The following is a 14,604-nucleotide window of genomic DNA, read 5'->3' as shown; positions in this document are numbered from 1 at the left end:
ACTCTTAAGGATTAAAGTGGAACTGAGATGAGGAAGTGAATATGGAGGCTCAATATTAGGAGGGTGTTCTTAATGTTTTTTACACTGTTTGTTTGTTGCTTTATGTAATGGCATATATTTAAATGCTATGTGTAATGTCACATAATTTAATGCTTTATGTAATGGCATATATTTTAATGCTTTATGTACACTGAGTGTACAAAACATTATGAACACCTGCTTTTTCCATGACATAGATTGACAGATGAATCCAGGTGAAGATATGATCTCTTATTGATGTCACTTGTTAAATCCATTTCAATCAGTGCCAGGCGCACCGATTTGTATCAAGAACTGCAACGCTGCTGGGCTTTTCGCGCTAAACAGTTTCCTGTGTGTCTCAAGAAAGGTCCACCACCCAAAGGACATCCAGCCATGGGACTGTGGGAATCATAGGAGTCAACATGGGCCAGCATCCCTGTTGGACGCTTTCGACACCTTTGAAGAGTCAATGCCTTGACGAGTTGATGCTGCTCTGAGGGCGAAAAGGGAGGGGGGGGGCAGCAACTCAATATTAGGAGGCTGTTCTTAATGTTTTGTATACTCAGTGTTTGTTTTTTGCTTTATGTAATGGCATATATTTTATTGCTTCATGTAATGTATTTTTTCTTTTGAAATATAGTTTTGATATATTTTAAAATGTAGTTTAATGGGGATTTATTATGTTTTCCAGAATCTCCAACCAAATTCGGAGATCATTCTCTCCAGTACCCAGTCATCTGTCCATGAAGAGTGACTTCTCTATGGATCGTCATATACATTTTAGTGATGGACTAGTGACCTTTGACCCTAGGTAAAAATGTATCATATTACTATTGAAGAGGAGAATCTTCTAGATCTGAAACCAGATGTATTTTGTGTATCTGAGTATATACTGTAAAGCATCTGCTTATAATTAGTTGTTTATGTCATATATTTTAATACACTGAGTGTACAAAACTTTATGAACACCTGCTTTTTCCATGACATAGATTGACAAGGTGAATCCAGGTGAAAGATATGATCTCTTATTTATGTAACTTGTTAAATCAACTTCAATCAGTGTAGATGAAGGGGAGGAGAGAGGTTAATGAAGGATTTTTAAGCCTTGAGACAATTGAGACATGGATTGTGTAAATGTGCCATTCAGAGGGTGAATGGGCAAGACAACATATTTAAGTGTCTTTGAACGGGGTATTGTAGTAGGTACCAGGCACACAGGTTTTTGTCAAGAACTGCAACGCTGCTGGGTTTTTCACGCTCAAAAGTTTCCTGTGTGTTTCAAGAATGGTCCACTACCCAAAGGACATCCAGCCATTTTGACACAACTGTGGGACGCATTGGAGTCAACATGGGCCTGCATCCCTGTGGGACGCTTTCGACACCTTGTAGAGTCCATGCCCCGACGAGTTGAGGCTGTTCTGAGGGCAAAAGAGAGGGGAGGTGCAACTCAATATTAGGAGGGTGTTCTTAATGTTTTGTATACTCAGTGTATGTTTGTTGCTTTATGTAATGGCATATATTTTATTGCTTCATGTAATGTATTTTATCTCTTGAAATATAGTTTTGATATATTTTAAAATGTAGTTTCATGGGGATTTATTATGTTTTCCAGAATCTCCAACCAAATTCGGATATCATTCTCTCCAGTACCCAGTCATCTGTCCATGAAGAGTGACTTCTCTATGGATCGTCCTATACATTTTAGTGATGGACCAGGGACCTTTGACCCTAGGTAAAAATGTATCATATTACTATTGAAGAGGAGAATCTTCTAGATCTGAAACCAGATGTATTTTGTGTATCTGAGTATATACTGTAAAGCATCTGCTTATAATTAGTTGTTTATGTCATATATTTTAATACACTGAGTGTACAAAACATTATGAACACCTGCTTTTTCCGTGACATAGATTGATGAGGTGAATCCAGGTGAAAGATATGATCTCGTATTTATGTAAGTTGTTAAATCAACTTCAATCAGTGTAGATGAAGGGGAGGAGAGAGGTTAATGAAGGATTTTTAAGCCTTGAGACAATTGAGACATGGTTTGTGTAAATGTGCCATTCAGATGGTGAATAGGCAAGACAAAAGATTTAAGTGCCTTTGAACGGGGTATGGTAGTAGGTACCAGGCACACAGGTTTTTGTCAAGAACTGCAACGCTGCTGGGTTTTTCCCGCTCAAAAGTTTCCTGTGTGCTTCAAGAATGGTCCACTACCCAAAGGACATCCAGCCATTTTGACACAACTGTGGGACGCATTGGCGTCAACATGGGCCTGCATCCCTTTGGGACGCTTTCGACACCTTGTAGAGTCCATGCCCCGACGAGTTGAGGCTGTTCTGAGGGCAAAAGAGAGGGGAGGTGCAACTCAATATTAGGAGGGTGTTCTTAATGTTTTGTATACTCAGTGTATGTTTGTTGCTTTATGTAATGGCATATATTTTATTGCTTCATGTAATGTATTTTATCTCTTGAAATATAGTTTTGATATATTTTAAAATGTAGTTTAATGGGGATTTATTATGTTTTCCAGAATCTCCAACCAAATTCGGAGATCATTCTCTCCAGTACCCAGTCATCTGTCCATGAAGAGTGACTTCTCTATGGATCGTCCTATACATTTTAGTGATGGACCAGGGACCTTTGACCCTAGGTAAAAATGTATCATATTACTATTGAAGAGGAGAATCTTCTAGATCTGAAACCAGATGTATTTTGTGTATCTGAGTATATACTGTAAAGCATCTGCTTATAATTAGTTGTTTATGTCATATATTTTAATACACTGAGTGTACAAAACATTATGAACACCTGCTTTTTCCGTGACATAGATTGATGAGGTGAATCCAGGTGAAAGATATGATCTCGTATTTATGTAAGTTGTTAAATCAACTTCAATCAGTGTAGATGAAGGGGAGGAGAGAGGTTAATGAAGGATTTTTAAGCCTTGAGACAATTGAGACATGGATTGTGTAAATGTGCCATTCAGATGGTGAATAGGCAAGACAAAATATTTAAGTGCCTTTGAACGGGGTATGGTAGTAGGTACCAGGCACACAGTTTTTTGTCAAGAACTGCAACGCTGCTGGGTTTTTCACACTCAAAAGTTTCCTGTGTGTATCAAGAATGGTCCACTACCCAAAGGACATCCAGCCATTTTGACACAACTGTGGGACGCATTGGCGTCAACATGGGCCAGCATCCCTGTGGGACGCTTTCGACACCTTGTAGAGTCCATGCCCCGACGAGTTGAGGCTGTTCTGAGGGCAAAAGAGAGGGGAGGTCGAACTCATTATAAGGAGGGTGTTCTTAATGTTTTGTATACTCAGTGTTTGTTTTTTGCTTTATGTAATGGCATATATTTTATTGCTTCATGTACTGTATTTTATCTATTGAAATATAGTTTTGATATATTTTAAAATGTAGTTTCATGGGGATTTATTATGTTTTCCAGAATCTCCAACCAAATTCGGAGATCAGTCTCTCCAGTACCCAGTCATCTGTCCATGAAGAGTGACTTCTCTATGGATCGTCCTATACATTTTAGTGATGGACCAGTGACCTTTGACCCTAGGTAAAAATGTATCATATTACTATTGAAGATGAGAATCTTCTAGATCTGAAACCAGATGTATTTTGTGTATCTGAGTATATACTGTAAAGCATCTGCTTATAATTAGTTGTTTATGTCATATATTTTAATACACTGAGTGTACAAAACTTTATGAACACCTGCTTTTTCCATGACATAGATTGATGAGGTGAATCCAGGTGAAAGATATGATCTCTTATTTATGTAAGTTGTTAAATTAACTTCAATCAGTGTAGATGAAGGGGAGGAGACAGGTTAATGAAGGATTTTTAAGCCTTGAAACAATTGAGACATGGATTGTGTAAATGTGCCATTCAGATGGTGAATAGGCAAGACAAAATATTTAAGTGTCTTTGAACGGGGTATGGTAGTAGGTACCAGGCACACAGGTTTTTGTCAAGATCTGCAACGCTGCTGGGTTTTTCACGCTCAAAAGTTTCCTGTGTGTATCAAGAATGGTCCACTACCCAAAGGACATCCAGCCATTTTGACACAACTGTGGGACGCATTGGAGTCAACATGGGCCAGCATCCCTGTGGAACGCTTTCGACACCTTGTAGAGTCCATGCCCCGACGAGTTGAGGCTGTTCTGAGGGCAAAAGAGAGGGGAGGTGCAACTCAATATTAGGAGGGTGTTCATAATGTTTTGTATACTCAGTGTATGTTTTTTGCTTTATGTAATGGCATATATTTTATTGCTTCATGTAATGTATTTTATCTATTGAAATATTGTTTTGATATATTTTAAAATGTAGTTTCATGGGGATTTATTATGTTTTCCAGAATCTCCAACCAAATTCGGAGATCAGTCTTTCCAGTACCCAGTCATCTGTCCATGAAGAGTGACTTCTCTATGGATCGTCCTATACATTTTAGTGATAAATCAGGGACCTTTGACCCCAGGTAAGTTACTGGTCAGAATTTATAATATTACTATTGAAGAGGAGAATCTTCTAGATCTGAAACCAGATGTATTTTGTGTATCTGAGTATATACTGTAAAGCATCTGCTTATAATTAGTTGTTTATGTCATATATTTTAATACACTGAGTGTACAAAACATTATGAACACCTGCTTTTTCCATGACATAGATTGATAAGGTGAATCCAGGTGAAAGATATGATCTCTTATTTATGTAACTTGTTAAATCAACTTCAATCAGTGTAGATGAAGGGGAGGAGAGAGGTTAATGAAGGATTTTTAAGCCTTGAGACAATTGAGACATGGATTGTGTATATGTGCCATTCAGATGGTGAATAGGCAAGACAAAATATTTAACTACCTTTGAACGGGGTATGGTAGTAGGTATTGTAAGATTAAGCTGATATACAGGTCGGATTCTGAATTGTGAAAGGAAGCCACATCCCTACGTATAACAGTCTGTATAGTTTCTGACACTGACTCCAACTGAGGTTCCCAATGTGAGGGGTTTGGAAATAGTATATGAGGAAAATCTGTTTCATAATCAAAATGATCTAATAACTTCAATCTTCTATGATGGAAGTATAGATCCCTCCGGAGCTCCCCGCAGTCCACCTGTTTAGGAGTTGGTATGAAAGTCAGTCCTCTTTCTAGAACCTAACTCTCGGCTTGGTTGAGCCCAATGGGACATTGCTGGTCAAGGCCTCAAATCGGTTGTGAAGTAGTATGGACATATTGATGGAACAAGGTCACTAAACTGGTGGTTAGACAGGGTAGATCCAAGAGCAGGCCTCTGCTGTCATCTAGAGTGTGTTTCTCTGTACTGCTTGACACATGGAGACTCAATGGAGGCACAGTGCAAAGTGCTCAAAGTAAGGCCCAAACAATTGTTTGTCAGGCTGGGATCTATAAAGCAGTATGTTCTCCAATTAGATGCCAACTAATATTCATACAGGGACAATAGGTGGGGCAGGAGGAAGAATGGTGTTCCTGATTTTCAGAGGAATTCCCCTTTTTTCTTTATAGCTTCAGATTGAGATTGTTGTTATTCTCCAATATGTTTTTCTTCAGTGAGCCACTCTGGATTCTCCAAGGGGAATACTCCCTCTATTCTCCACTAGAGAGTTGGAGCTCCATGCTTTTGCTGGGAATTGTCCACTGTTGGTATACATTTATTTGGTCCCCAAAATACCAAAATAAAAAGGTGTATTTGTCTAGTTTTACCTGAGTCCCCAGTTAGCATCCATGTGGCTCATTGAAAAGTTTCTAAAAAAAAAACGTACTCCTGACGTTTCACCACAATAGGCTTCTTCAGACAATGGACAAAAAGTAGCCAAACAAAGCCAAAGGAGAGTGATGAGCAGCAGCAGCATCATCAAACCAGCGAGGCCGCCGGCAAGCCAAACAGTGATGATGCTGCCGAGCTCCAGTTAGCTCCGTGTGCAGAGCCTACCCACCACTTCCACAAGCACCGCCAGGATAATGGCTCCACAGCCCCCTCCACCTCCGACTGTTCCTGACTATCTTGGAACAGAGGTGCCAGCCCAGATTAGCCTAGAATCCTACCGTAGCCGCAGGTTTTCTGTCCAAAAACCTTCATTTAATAGCAACTGGTTCATAAGAAGAGAGTGTCTGGAATACTCGCTTACTGAAGATGCTGCATTGTTGAAAGTTCTGCGTGGGGTCCATCTATTGGGAGATGGCTAACTAGTCTGTATTTTCCACTGATTCATATGGATGCCAGTGCACACATTGGCTGTAAAAGTGGGTAAAAACAGAAAAGCATATAACTGTAGCTATGTGGTCTTTACTTGGGTGTGTTTCAGCAGGGTGAGGTCAGAGAGATGCTTCCAAGTCAGTATTTTTCAGAACTCATAAAATCCTTTACACAATCTGATGGGATGGATATTCAACCCCATTTAAATGACCATAAAGTCACAGATCTGTTCATGGCAATGCAGTTCATTTAATGATGTTAATATTTCTGTGAGCTTGTGTGGCCTACCACTTCACGGTTGAGCAGTTGTTGCTCCTAGATGTTTCCACTTCACAATAACAGCACTTAGTGTTGACCGGGGCAGCTCTAGCAGGGCAGAAATATGACTTGTTGGAAAGGTGGCATCCTATGACGGTGCCACGTTGAAAGTCACTGAGCTCTTCAGTAAGGCCATTCTACTGCCAATGTTTGTCTATGGAGATTGCATGGCTGTGTGCTCGATTTCATACACCTGTCAGCAACGAGTGTGACTGAAATAGCCGAATCCACTCATTTGAAGGGGTGTCCACATACTTTTATATATATATTGTACATGCTCTGTCCTGCTACTGGTAGGCCTGTAACGTTATGGGAACTGATCTGAACAGGTTTAGGCTGGTCATCTAGGATATGTAGGCTATAGCTGAGGTATAGACCTCCATCTGCATATCACTAACAAACCGCTATTATATATTATAACCTAGCCTACTTTACATAATATAAATCTCCTACTTGTTGCAAAAATACTTTCTGAATGTATCAATGATTTCCCCTCAGATCAATCATGCCCGTTTTAGCCCTTCTGTCTACATTCTCAGATTGAAAGACAACAAATGGCCGACTTTTAATGAATACAAATAAGTGTGAGACATGGCCTTGTGTTGCTGCACTGTCTATAACTACCTTAACAAACAGTGACTCATTATTATTATTGACAGTTACCATGGAGAAGAGATGTCACAACCAGATGTTCATGTGATTGCATTAAATAGCCTGACTGTTTCGATATGTCTGTTAGTAAATGTTTTATTTCTAAGAGATCATGAGTAAAAGAGAACAATGGACATTATATAATTAGTTGTCACTGTGTTCACCACAACCAACATGCTGCATCTCTGTTTAGGGGTCAGTGGTCTAAAATGAGTCTCTCTGGGGAGAGAGAGGAGGGGGTCCCTGCCTCTAAAATGAGTCTCTCTGGAGAGAGAGAGGAGGGGGGCCCTGCCTCTAAAATGCGTCTCTCTGGGGAACATGACACCAAAGCTAAGAGGTGAGATAACAATTTTATGAAGAATGTGTTAAGTTTATTTCTAAAATATATAGCTATCTCAAGAGCTATCGTAAATCGCTCTGGATAAGAGCATCTGCTAAATCAGGAGTTCTCAATCCGGGGTCAGTGGAGGTACTGCAGGGGTTCTGCAGCACCCTGACTGGACTCGTTGTAATGGAAGACATTTGATAGAATTTTTATACGACACGACCACTTTGCCTACTCTTCATTATTGCCTAATATAATGGATGCATATTTTTTTAACCAATTCTGATAGTTGTTACAAGCAGAATTTTGACAATATTACCGTTATACCAACACACTCTTCACACCCGTTTAACAACTCTAAATAGCTTTGGCATCGTAGGCATCAGGGTCCCTTGTCAATAATGTTGCCTACAACGTTGCATACAATGTTCATTTTCATCTAACACATATTTCGCCCTAGATGCCTTCAATTGGCCATTTTATAGCCATGCCCAAATTAGAAGTATTTTTTAACAACGTGATGTTGCGCTCCAAAGGGATAACTTGAAAAAACATGATGTAGGTAATTAAATAATCAAAAGAAAAACGTGTTTATTATACACTTAGAAAAGAAGGTTCCTTATAGAACCAAAAAGGCTTCTATCACTTCCTTAATATATGGAACCACTAAAAGTTAGATATATTTTTGGGTTTAGTGAAGAAGAACCTCTAGAGTTCTGATCAACAAAAGGTGAATGTTTTGAGGATGTGAACCCAGCAGCCCTCCAGTGATCAGATCAAGCCCGCCTGTTTTTCCAGCGCCCGGCCCGGGATTCGAACCAGCCACCTTTCTGCCATAGGTCCATCTCCTGCCACAGCTCAAACTCTTTAGCCGCTGGGCGAAAACCTGAGTTAATCTTCAGAAATAAGCATGAGTTGATCTGCCAAAATGAAGACAACATGCTATGCAGACATACATGGTATCACTTATACATCATTATTATACAGAAATCATTGCCAAAAGCACAAGACATATTGTTGCATGTAGGTCTATATTATTTATGGATTGATCATATAGAAATATAAAAATATTATTTTGAACTACTCCAAAGCAATTACATGTGGTTCAGGAACCACTGACTCACTGCATTATTCTATAATATTATCAAGACACCTGTTGTTAACTCTTAACTGGTTAGGACAGCTCATCAGGTGTCCTAAATATCTGCCGACTAGGTGGGACTAGAGACTTCATGCATAGCTTTAATTTATACCCATAAGAGTAAAATGTATTCTCATCAAGACCAATTTTTTACTCTGAGACTTTGTGGATATGGGCCCAGATCTCAAAACTTTGAATGTTTGTTTTACATATAAAAAATAAATAAAATAATATTACTAATGTAAGCCACTGTAAAGACTGGGTTTGGTTTATTGTGTTGCTCTGCTCATGTCCGCGTTCTGGAATTGCCCGCGTCCCCGTACAGAACTGTGTTCTGGTGTCGTCCACAACGTCCGGTGTGGCGCCAGGATATTGTCCAGTTAGGAGCAGAGTGGGCTGAAGTGATCTTGGGGAATAACGACAGAGTTCGTTTCAGTGTTGAGATGCCGGAGTTTATTGTTCAATTTGCTTTTTGATTAAGGACAGCATGTATATAGTTAACACTGTAGGCTTACCTCAAGTAACTTATTATTATCAAGGTTATTGATACTCTGTGAGAGGGTTACTGCTCCCCTGAGTACACGTTGTGTTCACCGAACATGTAAGCGATGGCTGGCGGATATCCATCAAACGTTAAACCGTTTCTGGTCATGGTTAACCATATTTGTTTTCAGAAAAGGGTGTACAACCTAAACAAAACGCATGTCCCTGTCCTCTTTTTCAAGATGTGGCCGATTTAAACAGCCAGAATACATTTTTAAATTAAGAAATAACCATTTTTCTTTGACGATTTGTTGTTTCTAAATGGCTGCTGGGTAATTTGATATGTATCGAAACCTTTGTTCAGGCATCAAATTGAGCGAATGCTGCGCAGGTTCACTGAGTTGCAAACCAGATGGGTATAATGGGGTGATTGTTGTCTAATCGGGTGGTCTAGCTAATGGATTTGTAGATCTGACGCAGTTGCTACCTCAGATTATGAGCCTAGCAAGTGTCATGAATTAGGTATATAGTACCCACATACGGCCACAAGGAGGAGCAAGAGAGCTATAAACCCATACTGTTTTTTGCCTTAAAAATAGTAAACCTAACAATCAATCAATCAAAAGTATAACGTATTTTAGCCTCAACCCTAGGTATAATGTATTTTAACCTTAACCCTTAACCCTAATTCTATTTTAGCCTTAACCCTAACCCCTAACCCTAGTTATAACCTATTTTAGCCTTAACCTTAACCCTAATCCTAGGGTAGGGTAGCCTAGAACACTTTTAGAAACTATTTTAGTAATAATATTATCTTAGTAAATACAATTATAGTACTAAATAGCATTTTCAATTTTTTGTTAATCAAAACCTGTAAAACATTTTGCTTTTTTTTTGTTATTAGTTATTTTATGATATTTATTATTGCAAGACAGAACACTTGATAAATAAGACACTTTTGTTTTATTTTTCAAATGTGGTTTGAACTGGGTGACCTAGTAACCTCTGTGTGAAAGTCCAGCAATTGGTGTGGGGCAGGTTTGAGACTGATCTAATACACTTTATTTCTCAGCTGCCTCACCAATGTCTGTACGTGAATTAATAACTTTGATTTGCTAAATATTTCCAATATATGGCAGCATAAGACAACGAAGCATCAGTTATAGGCTACAAGCAGCAATATGATTGACATAAAATAGCATGCAACCAAATACTATATGTCCCATGATTTTCTAAAATGGTCACTCATTACTTTAGTTAGCTATATATCTCATATTAGGCCTGTGATGCTTTTGGAAGAGCAATTAAATAGTGACTATAGCCGGTGTTGAACCCCTGGTAAATAATCACTAGTCGATGCTCCAACCTCAACCCTAGTATACATGCATTTTGAAATATCTAATATTACGAATAAACAACCTCGGAATAGATAAGAGAAGAGTGTGTCTTCCAGCCCGCCAATAAATTACATCATGCAACCCTCCCGGTTAGCAAATGTACCTCAACATGCCCCTCGCTTGTGCTAGAAGGCAGAGTGCTCGCTGCTGGTTGATGAATCTGACAATGAATGTACTAGGTAAACACGTTTTTCTCAACCAGAGGTGACTAAATTAATGTTCAGGCTTATTGATCATCGTTATAGTAATGAAGTATAATTTCAAAACATGAGCATAAAAACAGCTAATAATAAACATGAATCATCATTATATTACTTCACAGTAATCTGTTAAATGCTTTTTCAGTCGTTCCTCTTGCGTTAGCAGTGTGGAAAGGGACAGTAAAAAGCGTGTGCAGGAGTTTTCCTGTGAGGGGGAGTGGTGGTGTATCCAGGGAGAAAACTAAACTAACCTTCTGAAATGTCATTCGTGGTCTTATGCTGCCATCTATTGGAATTATTTAGTAACTGCAGTAGTACTGAATAAAGTATATCCTTACTAAAGTAGTAATTAATTAATTAGTTAATTTTACCACTTACAACCATAAAATAACAATTTATAGCATAACAAACAATGAAACTGACATAAACCAAAAGCACCATACATTTAGTTAACTATATATATATATATGCTCTTTATTTAGATGGGTGACTGTAACACCCTGGCTCTGGGGCTCTATATGTTGAGCCAGGGTGTGTTCTTTCTAGTTTGTTTATTTCTATGTTGGCCTGAGTGACTCCCAATCAGAGGCAACGAGTGTCAGCTGTGGCTGGTTGTCTCTGATTGGGAGATTACAAATGTCGTTATTTGTTACATTTGACTGTAAAACCTAGCAGTACTACTTATTTCTCTGGGAGTGAGGCAGATATATATATATATATATTATTACTGTGTAAAACCTAGTAGTACTACTTATTTCTCTTGGAGTGAGGCAGATATATATATATATTTATTATTACTGTGTAAAACCTAGCAGTACTACTTATTTCTCAGAGAGTGTGGCAGATATATAGTATTACTGTGTAAAACCTAGCAGTACTACTTATTTCTCTGAGAGTGAGGCAGATATAAATTATTACTGTGTAAAACCTAGCAGTACTACTTATTTCTCTGAGAGTGAGGCAGATATATATTATCACTGTGTAAAACCTAGCAGTACTACTTATTTCTCTGAGAGTGAGGCAGATATAGCATTTTAGAAAAAAACATGATTATTTGTCTCTCTGAAATGAAACCATCAAGTGATAGATTTTAAACAAATACATGTCTGTCATTGAACAACCCCATGCCATGATTAGATAGTGAAAAACTCACCAATCTCTTTCATAATTTCTTTAAACTATAAAAGCTAATTTACGAACATTTCTGAAAATGGATATATAGCGTTTTGGAATGAAACTCTTGTTTCCCCATCTGAGCTCAGAGTAGATGAGAGACGTAATGTTTGTCTCTGTTGTGTTGAAGCCCAATCAGGCAGGAGAGACCAGCCTCCCCTGTACCCAGCTGTGTGTCCATGAAGAGTGACTGGTCTATGAAACCTCCCATGAAGTTCAGAGAGGGAGACTTTTCTAGTGAACAAAGGTAAGAAGAACTCATGGGTCATGGTCAGTGAGTTAAACAACACTGTCTCTAGTCATTTCTCCTCTCCCATTTTACCATTTATTTTTGTTGTTTTCATAATCCATAGGCTAAACCTACGGGGGGGAGGGGGGGAGGGAGAGGGAGAGGGAGAGGGAGAGGGAGAGAGAGAGAGATTAGGCTACATGTAAAATAATAACCTGGCTGTTGTTGACAAGCATAGGCCTATTCAGTTCATATCCATATTATTAATATTTCATTCATTGATTGAAATTACGACCCCATTCTCAATAGCCTATTCCAGCAGGCCTGTAGGCCTTTCAGGGGTTATGTTTTGGCCTAGTTTTCAGGCCTTGTTGGTGGGTTTTGAGTAGTCATTGGGCTAGAAAAAGTAATTGCATTAAATAACCTGACTGTTTGGATGTGTCTGTTACTAAATGTTTTATTTCTAAGAGATAATGAATAAAAGAGAACAATGGACATTCTAGAATTAGTTGTCACTGTGTTCACCACAACCAACATGCTGCATCTCTGTTTAGGGGTCAGTGGTCTAAAATGAGTCTCTCTGGGGAGAGAGAGGAGGGGGACCCTGCCTCTAAAATGAGTCTCTCTGGGGAGAGAGAGGAGGGGGGCCCTGCCTCTAAAATGAGTCTCTCTGGGGAGAGAGAGGAGGGGGGCCCTGCCTCTAAAATGAGTCTCTCTGGGGAGAGAGAGGAGGGGGGCCCTGCCTCTAAAATGAGTCTCTCTGGGGAGAGAGAGGAGGGGGACCCTGCCTCTAAAATGAGTCTCTCTGGGGAGGGAGAGGAGGGGGGCCCTGCCTCTAAAATGAGTCTCCCTGGGGAGAGAGAGGAGGGGGGCCCTGCCTCTAAAATGAGTCTCTCTGGGGAGAGAGAGGAGGGGGGCCCTGCCTCTAAAATTAGTCTCTCTGGGGAGGGAGAGGAGGGGAGCCCTGCCTCTAAAATGAGTCTCTCTGGGGAGAGAGAGGAGGGGGGCCCTGCCTCTAAAATGAGTCTCTCTGGGGAGAGAGAGGAGGGGGGCCCTGCCTCTAAAATGAGTCTCTCTGGGGAGAGAGAGGAGGGGGACCCTGCCTCTAAAATGAGTCTCTCTGGGGAGGGAGAGGAGGGGGGCCCTGCCTCTAAAATGAGTCTCTCTGGGGAGAGAGAGGAGGGGAGCCCTTCCTCTAAAATTAGTCTCTCTGGGGAGAGAAAGGAGGGGGGCCCTGCCTCTAAAATTAGTCTCTCTGGGGAGGGAGAGGAGGGGGGCCTTCCTGTGACATCGGGTGCTGTAGGTGTCCTGGAGGGCAGGCAGTGTGACCCCAGTGATGTGGAGAGCCCTGCAGTTACCGTGATACAGCCCGACAGGATGCTCTGATTTGTGCATCTGTAAAAGTTTGTGAGGGTCTTAGGGGCCAAGCCAAATTTCTTCGGCCCCCTGAGGTTGAGGAGGCGCTGTTGCGCCTTCTTCACCACCCTGTCTGTGTGGGTGGACCATTTCAGATCGTCAGTGATGTGTACGCCAAGGAACTTGAAGCTTTCCACCTTCTCCACTGCGGTCCTGTCAATGTGGATAGGGGCGTGATCACTCTGCTGTTTCCTGAAGTCCACGATCAGCTCCTTCGTTTTGTTGACGTTGAGTGAGAGGTTAATTTCCTGGCACTACTCCGCCAGGGCCCTCACCTCCTCCCTGTAGGCGGTCTCGTCATTGTTGGTAATCAGGCCTACTACTGTTGTGTCGTCTGCAAACTTGATGATTGAGTTGGAGGCGTGCTTGGCCACTCAGTCATGGGTGCACGCACCCTTGTTGAGCCCCTGTGTTGAGGATCAGTGAAGTGGAGGTGTTGTTTCCTACCTTCACCACCTGGGGGCAGCCCGTCAGGAAGTCCAGGACCCAGTTGCAGAGGGCGGGGTTCAGACCCAGGGCCCCGAGCTTGATGATGAGCTTGGAGGGTACTATGGTGTTGAATGCTGAGCTATAGTCAATGAACAGCATTCTTACATAGGTATTCCTCTTGTCCAGATGGGATAGGGCAGTGTGCAGTGTGATGGCGATTGCATCGTCTGTGGATCTATTGGGGCGGTAAGCAAATTGTAGTGGGTCTAGGGTGTTGGGTAAGGTGGAGGTGATATGATCCTTAACTAGCCTCTCAAAGCACTTCATGATGACAGAAGTGAGTGCTACGGGGCGATAGTCATTTAGTTCAGTTACCTTTGCTTTCTTGGGTACAGGAACAATGGTGGACATCTTGAAGCAAGTGGGGACAGCAGACTGGGATAGGGAGAGATTGAATATGTCCATAAACACTCCAGCCAGCTGGTCTGCGCATGCTCTGAGGACGCGGCTAGGGATGCCGTCTGGGCCGGCAGCCTTGCGAGGGTTAACACACTTAAATGTCTTACTCACGTCGGCCACGGAGAAGGAGA

At 40.9% G+C, this 14,604-nt stretch overlaps 1 long non-coding RNA gene across 1 annotated transcript; it reads left to right on the top strand.

The window, feature by feature from the left end:
* The first annotated feature begins 1,633 nt into the window (after positions 1–1,633).
* Positions 1,634–4,545, top strand: LOC311126075. Its single transcript, XR_014612942.1, has 4 exons — positions 1,634–1,753; positions 2,555–2,674; positions 3,476–3,595; positions 4,397–4,545. It is a non-coding gene; the product is annotated as an uncharacterized lncRNA (long non-coding RNA).
* Positions 4,546–14,604: the final 10,059 nt, after the last annotated feature.

The sequence above is a fragment of the Coregonus lavaretus genome (genome assembly GCF_964263955.1).
Source record: "Coregonus lavaretus genome assembly, contig: HAP1_SCAFFOLD_4136, whole genome shotgun sequence".
NCBI lineage: Eukaryota > Metazoa > Chordata > Actinopteri > Salmoniformes > Salmonidae > Coregonus > Coregonus lavaretus.
This window is presented reverse-complemented; position numbering and strand designations above follow the sequence as displayed.